The sequence below is a fragment of the Thalia democratica genome, unplaced genomic scaffold (genome assembly GCF_965202585.1).
Source record: "Thalia democratica unplaced genomic scaffold, ktThaDemo2.hap1.1 HAP1_SCAFFOLD_355, whole genome shotgun sequence".
Classification (NCBI taxonomy): Eukaryota; Metazoa; Chordata; class Thaliacea; order Salpida; family Salpidae; genus Thalia; species Thalia democratica.
The window spans coordinates 35,001-45,000 of NW_028139434.1; the positions used below are offsets into that span (position 1 = coordinate 35,001).

The 10,000-nt window shown below is 28.2% G+C and overlaps 3 non-coding genes across 3 annotated transcripts in view; all 3 read right to left on the reverse strand.

The window, feature by feature from the left end:
* Positions 1–1,262, reverse strand: part of LOC145846240 (small subunit ribosomal RNA) — a 1,808-nt gene extending 546 nt beyond the window's left edge. The window contains exon 1 of the ribosomal RNA XR_014370683.1: positions 1–1,262. This exon is cut by the window's left edge and continues 546 nt beyond it. This is a non-coding gene — a ribosomal RNA (small subunit ribosomal RNA).
* Positions 1,263–5,381: 4,119 nt separating this feature from the next.
* Positions 5,382–5,500, reverse strand: LOC145846237 (5S ribosomal RNA). Its single transcript, XR_014370680.1, has one exon. It is a non-coding gene; the product is annotated as a 5S ribosomal RNA (ribosomal RNA).
* A 2,855-nt stretch (positions 5,501–8,355) lies between these two features.
* LOC145846217 (5S ribosomal RNA) lies at positions 8,356–8,474 on the reverse strand. The gene has a single exon (XR_014370662.1). It is a non-coding gene; the product is annotated as a 5S ribosomal RNA (ribosomal RNA).
* Positions 8,475–10,000: the final 1,526 nt, after the last annotated feature.

Consider the following 10,000-nt stretch of genomic DNA (forward strand, 5'->3'; position numbering starts at 1 on the left):
TCAAGAAAGAGCTCTCAATCTGTCAATCCTCGCTGTGTCCGGGCCGGGTGAGATTTCCCGTGTTGAGTCAAATTAAGCCGCAGGCTCCACTCCTGGTGGTGCCCTTCCGTCAATTCCTTTAAGTTTCAGCTTTGCAACCATACTTCCCCCGGAACCCAAAGACTTTGGTTTCCCGGAAGCTGCCGGACAGTTCTTAAGTTCGACACTGCCCGATCGCTAGTCGGCATCGTTTAAGGTCAGAACTAGGACGGTATCTGATCGTCTTCGAACCTCTGACTTTCGCTCTTGATTAAAGAAAACATTCTTGGCAAATGCTTTCGCAGTCGTTCGTCTTGCGCCGATCCAAGAATTTCACCTCTAACGGCACAGTACGGATGCCCCCGTCCGTTCCTATTAATCATTACCTCGTGCTCCGAAAACCAACAAAATAGAACCGAGGTCCTATTCCATTATTCCATGCAACATTATACAAGCGTAAAGCCTGCTTTGAACACTCTAATTTTTTCAAGGTAAACTTGCCGGACCACCGCAACACTCAGTTAAGAGCACCGCGAAGGCACCGACCAACAAGAACAACGAGGCCAGTGCTAGCCTTTCGACCGACCAACCTCGCCGTCCCTATATCCAACTACGAGCTTTTCAACCGCAACAACTTAAATATACACTTTTGGAGCTGGAATTACCGCGGCTGCTGGCACCAGACTTGCCCTCCAATGGATACTCGTTAAAAAGTTTAAAGTGTACTCATTCCAATTGCAGGACCTCGTACGAGGTCTGCATTGTTATTTTTCGTCACTACCTCCCCGAGCCGGGAATGGGTAATTTGCGCGCCTGCTGCCTTCCTTGGATGTGGTAGCCGTTTCTCAGGCTCCCTCTCCGGAATCGAACCCTGATTCTCCGTCACCCGTTACAACCTCGGTAGGCCGATACCGTACCGACGATAGTTGATAGGGCAGTTGCTTTAATGAGATGTCGCCAGCACTAGGCCGTGCGATCCGCAAGCTTATCCAGAGTCACCATTGTAACGACCCGAAAGCCGGTTAGTTTTGGTCTGATAAATGCGCGCCTCACGTCAGTTCGGCGCTTTACGCATGTATTAGCTCTAGAATTGCCACAGTTATCCATGTAAAAGCGTACAATCAAATGAACCATAACTGATTTAATGAGCCATTCGCAGTTTCACTGTACGTGAGCTCGTACTTACACTTGCATGGCTTAATCTTTGAGACAAGCATATGACTACTGGCAGGATCAACCAGATAACTATCCGAGGGCGTTTAAACCCGTTGCTCGACTGAGCGTTTTTACTGTATAAATACAGACCTTTTCTATCACTCGGCTTAAAAGCCTTGCGAACGTTACTGAAAGTCGGCGCCGGCCTTTTGCTGTTTAAAGCGCCAGCCCGCGTCGACTGCAGCATGCAGCTATACAACTGACTGTTCTTTCTCCCGACCAACCGTTTGCCTTCTGCCGGTTAACTCGTCAGCAGCAACACGCCATCTGTCTGCTGCAGTTACCCGCCTCGAGCCGTGCCTGCCTGCGTCGGCTACTCGTCTCGACGACTTCGCAAAGCTATAAGCCTACCGCCGCTGGACGCTTGTAGTTTTTCATACGCTGCTCCAATGCGTTTACATAGCACGTTCGCCGCCGCTGCAATAGCCGCGCCTCGGGTGCTAAACAGTAATGCTTTAAGCCCGCTTTCTCGTCAAGTCGACCGAACGCACAAACACGTCTCTCTCACTAGTGTAAAGTAATGCATACGTGTATGATGCTCAAATGTTGCTGTTGAACTTTTTTTGCCGATTTTTTCCGATTTTTTTCAATTTCTTTGTTTCTTTTCGATTATTTTAATGTTTTAAGCTTATTTATGCTACGTTTAAATGTTTTAATACTTTTTTATACTTTATTTAATATGTTTAAAAGAAATAAATAAATAAAAATATGTATAAACTACTTTTTTTAATGTTTTAAATATATATATTTATTATAAATAAACTTTATTTGTATTATTTTTTATTTAAGCGTACTTTTTAAATCTTTATATTTGTTTTATCGTTTTAAGCACATTGCGATAAGTATAATAAACAAAAAATTGAATAAAAATAATAATAATAAAAAAAAAAAAAAAAAACATAAGCTTATTTTATATGTTTTATTTTATTTTTATTTAAACTTACTTTTCAAACCTTAATACTCGTTTTATTTTTTTAAGCAGATTGCGATAAATATAATAAACAAACAATTAAATGAAAATAAAATAAAAAAATCAAACATAAGCTTATTTTATATGTTACATTTTATCTTTATTTAAACTTACTTTTTAATATAGTTGTTTTATTTTTTAAGCACATCGCGATAGATATAATAAACAAACAATGAAATAAAAATAATAATAATAATAATAATAATAATAATAATAATAATAATAATAATAATAAATCATAAGCTTATTTTGTATGTTTCATTTTATTTTATTTAAAACTTACAATTTAAACCTTTGTATTTGTTCTATTCTTTTAAGCACATCGCGATAAATATAATAAGCAAACAATTTAATAAAAGTAAAATAAAAAAATCAAACATAAGCTTATTTTATATGTTTCATTTTATCTTTATTTAAACTTACTTTTTAAACCTTTATAGTTGTTTTATTTTTTAAGCACATCGCGATAGATATATTAAACAAACAATGAAATAAAAATAATAATAATAATAATAATAATAATAAAAAATCATAAGCTTATTTTGTATGTTTCATTTTATTTTATTTAAAACTTACAATTTAAACCTTTGTATTTGTTCTATTCTTTTAAGCACATCGCGATAAATATAATAAGCAAACAATTTAATAAAAGTAAAATAAAAAAATCAAACATAAGCTTATTTTATATGTTTCATTTTATCTTTATTTAAACTTACTTTTTAAACCTTTATAGTTGTTTTATTTTTTAAGCACATCGCGATAGATATATTAAACAAACAATGAAATAAAAATAATAATAATAATAATAATAATAATAAAAAATCATAAGCTTATTTTGTATGTTTCATTTTATTTTATTTAAAACTTACAATTTAAACCTTTGTATTTGTTCTATTCTTTTAAGCACATCGCGATAAATATAACAAGCAAACAATTAAATAATAATAATAATAATAATAAAAAAATCATAAACTTATTTTATATGTTTCATTTTATTTTTATTTAAACTTACTTTTTTAACCTTTATAGTTGTTTTATTTTTTAAGCACATGGCGATAAATATAATAAGCAAACAATTAAATAAAAATAATAACAAATAAATAAAACAATACGGCTAAACTATAAAAAGAAAACTAAATAACTGATAAATACTTGTAAAACATTATTTGAAAAATGTATTTTGAAACACAACACGATTGATTTATAAATAATAATATATTTTTAATTTGTGTAGTTCATTTAAAGTAGTCTCCCTTTTTGCTTCTGGTTTTATTAGAGTTATATATAACAATAAATGGTGTAGTTTATTTAAAGTAGTCTCCCTTTTTGCTTCTGGTTTAATTAAAGTTATATAACACATACTATAGTAAGTTAAATAAACTATAGTAACTTTATAAAACTACTTTACAAAATACATTTGTATAATTTAATAACTTTAAAATAACTATCAAGAATAAAATAGAATAGCTTTAAGTTTAGTATACAATTGGTATGTAAATTGTGTAGTTTATTGAAAGTAGTCTCCTTATTTGCTTCTGGTTTTACTTGAGTTACATAACGTTAAATAAACATACTTAATAAACGTAACCATCAATACTGTCATTTTAATAAAACTAAGTACAAATACATTGAATTAACATAGAACTTTAAAAAGCCTTCGCTAGTATCTGTTGGTAACAGTAAATAACCTATTATGACTCACAATACAAGAGTGCGAAATTTATTTTTCATTTGATTTTTCAGGTATTTATTTATTTGTGGAAATAAACTTTTTTATTACATTAGAAACTAATTGAATTTTTCCTATAACTATACCTATTATTATATTTAGTATGCTTAAAAGTAATAAAATGACACGTCGCGATTATATAATAAACAAACAATCAAACAAACAAAGAAATAAAAAAAAAAAACTATTTTTTTAAACTTATATTTCAACTATATGTCTTATTTTATTTTCATTTAAACTTACTTTAAACCTCTGTATTTGTTATATATATTTCAACACAATACGATTAAACTATAAGACAAACAACAAAATAAAATAATCACATTAATAAATACACTAAGCAAATAGCTAGAATAAATATAAACAGTTCACAATATATACAATATATTTCTTCCATTTTTAAGTTACTTGTTAAACATATTTATTTAAAAATGTTTCTTTAGAATATAAAACTAACAGTTCTACAAATAAAGAAATTAAAAAGCCAATACACATAACACTAACTTTTCATAAATTAGATATGCAAATATGAACAAATAATAACTAAATTCTAAAGCTTTTGTAAACTGTGAACTTATAAACTTATAATAATAATTGCATATTCACTATTCACAATAGCTTTTTATTTAGTACACAACTGGTCTGTAAATTGTGTAGTTTATTGAAAGTATAATCCCGTTTTGCTTCTGGTTTAAATAAAGTTATACAACACATACTAAAGTAAATTAAATAAAGTAATTCACTACTATCGTATTAAATAAAACCAATTTACAAAATACATTAATTTAAATTAAAGTGAACTTTGAACTTATAATAATAATTGCATATTCACTATTCAGAATTTCTTTAAATTTAGTACACAACTGGTCTGTAAATTGTGTTGGTTCTATTCAAGTACTCTCCTTGTTTGTTTTGTTTTAGTTGTATTTATTTTTAGATACTAGCACATTCAATACACATAATAAAGTAAACCAAATAAACTCTATTAATTTAAACTAAGTACAAATACATTAAGTTAATACAAAACTTTAAAAAGCTTTTGCTAGTATCTGTTGGTAACAGTAAATAACTTATTATGACTCACAATACAAAAGTGCAAAATTTATTTTCGTTTGATTTTTCAAGTAGCCACGCTTTTATTTGTTTTTGGACAAAAAGACTTTAAAGTTTTAGTATAAAAGACTAATTGTATTAATTTTAACTCAGAAAATTGTACTCTACAAGATGGTGCCATTATTTTTTCGATATCTCAAACTGGTCAAACCACTTTTTTAGCGCTCTAATTGGTTTAAACAGCAAATAACGTTATCTGATTGGCTTACGTTTTTATTTGCTAATAACTAGAATTTACTTTTCTTTTAAGCGTTAAAGAAATGTAAATAAACGAGTAATAAGTATAAATAGGTCAGAAAGAAAAATAGTACAAAAAAGATGAATTCAAAAAGCAAAGGCCTACGGCACGTGGTATTCCCAAGCGGTCACCCATCTAAGTACTAACCACGCCCGACACTGCTTAACTTCCCAGATCGGACGAGATGGGGTGTGCTCAGTGTGGTATGGTCGTAGGCGTTTGAAGGCGTTTACAAGCCTTTATAAACCCTTCGGTTTATTTAAAAAACCTATTTGCACTTGATTTACAATCAATTTGATATTTTAAAATTATTCCTTATAAAATTTTAACCTGAATTAACTTTTTTTTGTTTTTTTAATCAACAGTTACTCCCAAACTGTACTAAAACTGTATTGTAACTGTACAAAAGTGTTTGTTTAAATAATTGTTATCTATAAATTACCTAAGACCAGGAAAAGTAGAAGTAAAGTTTATTGAATTATTAAATAAATAAAATAAAATCGTAAAATAAAATAATACAATATGTTTACAATTTGTCATTGATCTATCCATTTATGTTATTGCATTACAAATACAAACATTGCATACATTCAAGAGTATTATTCATCAATCTTTTCAATATAATAAGTTTTAAATTTATATTTATTTTTAAATAATTCCTGACATTTTAGATTACCTGAGATTTTTTTTTTAATTAAATTAATTTTAGTAATTAAATACTTGACGTTCTATTTTGTTTAATTTGATAACTCAACCATGTTTATTTTTTTTACTAATTTAAAAGAACTATTAAACTAAAAGACATTACATACAGCTTCTAAAAGTTTTAAACACCTTAAAAAATATTATTATTTTAAAGATATATTAAAGAACTAAACAGATATTACTCCTAAAAAATCTTGTTAATAATATATAAAAAGTACTCAAAGTCAGACTCGGAAATATATATACTATGTATATAAATATGTATATCTTACTTGAAGTTCACTGTAATTGACACTGTATAACAAAATTATAAAAATCAACCTATTTATATAGCAAAATATTTCTTTATCTTTGTCGTGGCGCGGTGGGTCAGTGGTCTTATCAGCTGACTCATAAGCAGAAGGTTGTAAGATCGAATCCCGCTAGTCGTCACGAAACACCACTATCGTTCAATGTTCGGGCTTCAAATTCTTTGAGATTATACTGTACTATTTATCTATCTAACTAATCTATCTAACAAATGTTGTTCAATCTAGGTTGTGGGTACTTGGGTCGAGTAATGCCTTTGACTTACAATCTGTTGTGGATTGACAATATTCCTCTATCTATCAATAAACAAATCTATCTAATAAATGTTGTTCAATCTAGGTTGTGGGTACTTGGGTCGAGTAATGCCTTTGACCTACAATCTGTTGTTGATTGTCAACATTCCTCTATCTATCAATAATGATTATATTCAATAATAAATGTTGATTAATTCAGTTGTAAGAAAACCAGTGCGCTGGTTAGGTTGGGTAAGGCCTTCGACTTACAATCTTGGGGATTATCAACGTTCATCACAAGTACAGTAACGATCTCATTGAATTTCCAGTTGGAACATTGGATTGTAGTGGTGGCCTACTTTGTAGGTTTTTTGCCTAGTTTGTTTTTTGCCTAGTTTGACAAACTATTGTATATATATTGTATAACTTTATTTGTATTATTTTTTATTTAAATTACTACTTATTATTAAAGAATTAAATTTTCTTAGAAAAAAAAACTATGTATTTTAACTAATGCTTATTTTATATGTTTTGTTTTATTTTTATTCTAACTTACTTTAAACCTCTGTATTTTTTATACAATACGATTGAACTATATAACAGAAAAATAATTAAATAATCAAACTATTGAATAAGCAGTTAATTAGTGTGTTTTTTTATGCTTCTTTCATTTTTAACTTACTTGTTAACCATATTTCTTTTATTAAAGTATAAAACTAACAGTTACTAAAATAAAATAATCATAAAGTCAATACACAAAACACTAACTTTTTATAATTTAAATATGCAAACATGAATATAGTTATGAATCTATTATTTATTCAAATAGAATTATTCAAAGCTTATAATTATAAAGCTTTTGTATAATGTTTCAATTACAGTGAACTTTAAGTAAGATAAGTTTTTTTTTTTGTAATAACTACAAAATTGGTATTTTAGTTTATTATTAGTAACTAAATACTTATATTTATTATATTTAAAAAAAAACATCTATACTAACTCTAATTTCAAAGCATATTAAAACATACAAATTTTACCAACTAAATATTTATTTTTATTTTAATTATTATAACTTTCAAACATAAGCTTGTATACCTTATATACCTATATACCTCATATAGTAGGCTTGACATAACATAACATTATTTAATTCTTTTTGTTTGAAATAAACTCATTTAGTTATTAGTAAATTACAACATAAATGCTTATAACAATATAACTAAGATTTAGCTTTTGAGTTAGTAAACTTTGATAGTTTTCTTTTAATAGTTTAATAGTCCTTATTTAAGTTCAAACAAAATTGCTATATATTTAATACACATACAAAAGTAAACTAAGTAAACGTAATTCAATAGTTTCTATTAAGTAAAAGTAATTACAAATACATTAAGTTAATACAAAACTTTAAAAAGCTTTTGCTAGTATCTGTTGGTAACAGTAAATAACTTATTATGACTCACAATACAAAAGTGCAAAATTTATTTTCGTTTGATTTTTCAAGTAGCCACGCTTTTATTTGTTTTTGGACAAAAAAACTTTTAAGTTTTAGTATAAAAGACTAATTGTATTAATTTTAACTCAGAAAATTGTACTCTACAAGATGGTGCCATTATTTTTTCGATATCTCAAACTGGTCAAACCACTTTTTTAGCGCTCTAATTGGTTTAAACAGCAAATAACGTTATCTGATTGGCTTACGTTTTTATTTGCTAATAACTAGAATTTACTTTTCTTTTAAGCGTTAAAGAAATGTAAATAAACGAGTAATAAGTATAAATAGGTCAGAAAGAAAAATAGTACAAAAAAGATGAATTCAAAAAGCAAAAGCCTACGGCACGTGGTATTCCCAAGCGGTCACCCATCTAAGTACTAACCACGCCCGACACTGCTTAACTTCCCAGATCGGACGAGATGGGGTGTGCTCAGTGTGGTATGGTCGTAGGCGTTTGAAAGCGTTTACAAGCCTTTATAAACCCTTCGGTTTGTTTAAAAAACCTATTTGCACTTGATTTACAATCAATTTGATATTTTAAAATTAATCCTTATAAAATTTTAACTTGATGTAAGTATTTTTTTTATTAAAACCTTTTTTTTTGGTGTTTTAATTACGATTACTCCCTGTAACTTTATTTAAGACTTCGTTTAAAAGATTGTTAACTATATTCTATATTAAATACTATGATTAGAAGTAAAGTTTATTAAGTGATTAAACTAAATAAAAAATAATGTTAAAATAAACATGTTGTGTTTAGTTTGTTTTACTATTTCTCATTGTTCTATTTATAGATGGTTTTGTTTTACTTCAAGAATATTTATAGCTAGTTTCTAAAGAATATCTCATACTACATCAGATTTTACGATTAACTTAATTTTAGGTAATAAAATATTTGACGTTTAATTTAATAACTCAACTATGTTTATGTTATAAAATAATAGTATATAATACACATACATTATAATATAATAATATGTATAACTAGTTGTTTTACTTTAAAATGAATAATTAAGTGGAAGAATTAAAAGAACTCACATTTTTGAAGAGAGCGTGGAAAACCAGAATAGTCTTTTAAAACATTTATTAAATTATCGATAAATATAGAATACAATAGAATTAAACATATAAACGTAACTGTGGTTGCTTAGAAACTAAACAAGAAATTTTTTAATAAAAATATAAAATAGTTATTATATAGAATTAAAATAAAATAAAAGTAATATAAATTATATTTTTAAACTAAATAACAATTCACGAGCAATATTAGCGCAATGTCAGAGTATGAGTTTATAATAAAGGAATTGCTTCCTTGATGTTGATACTTACCTTATTCAAATAGAATACATTTTCAGCAATCAGGCTTGTGTTTATCTTAGCGCGCGTAACACAACGTTTGTGGGTTTTGGCACACTTTTGTCGATAGTGGGCGCCCCGCCTTTTAAGTACAGAAATTTCGGGAATTTTCGATTTTCGGAATTCTGACTCGACAGATCGTTTTTGTTTGGTCCAGAGACCCCGTAAAAAATTTTTCAGCCCATTTGAAGCATGATGAAAAAATGTTATTTCGACCCCCTTTTTTTAGGGGTTACGGGGACATCAACCCATTTTTTGGGAATAAAAAACTCCTAGAAAAGGACCACTTTTCTTCTTTTTTCGAATTTCGACTTTTTATTTTTTTGGAAAATTTTTCTATTTTCTTTGTTTGTTCTATTATAATGTCGAAAATATTTTTTTTGAGCTTCGCAACGCATAAGGACTAACGTAAGGTAAGTTTTAAAAGATTTTTTTTTTCGATAATTTTTTCTATATTTTTTGTTTGGTCCATTACAAAGTCGAAAATATTTTTTTACGGCTTCTAAACGCGTGTAGATTAACCGTAGGTAGGTTATTTCGAAATTTAAATCTTTCAATATTAATAATTTTTTAGTAAATTGTTCGATTATGAGGTTTTTATGGCTCTTTCAGCACCCAATAA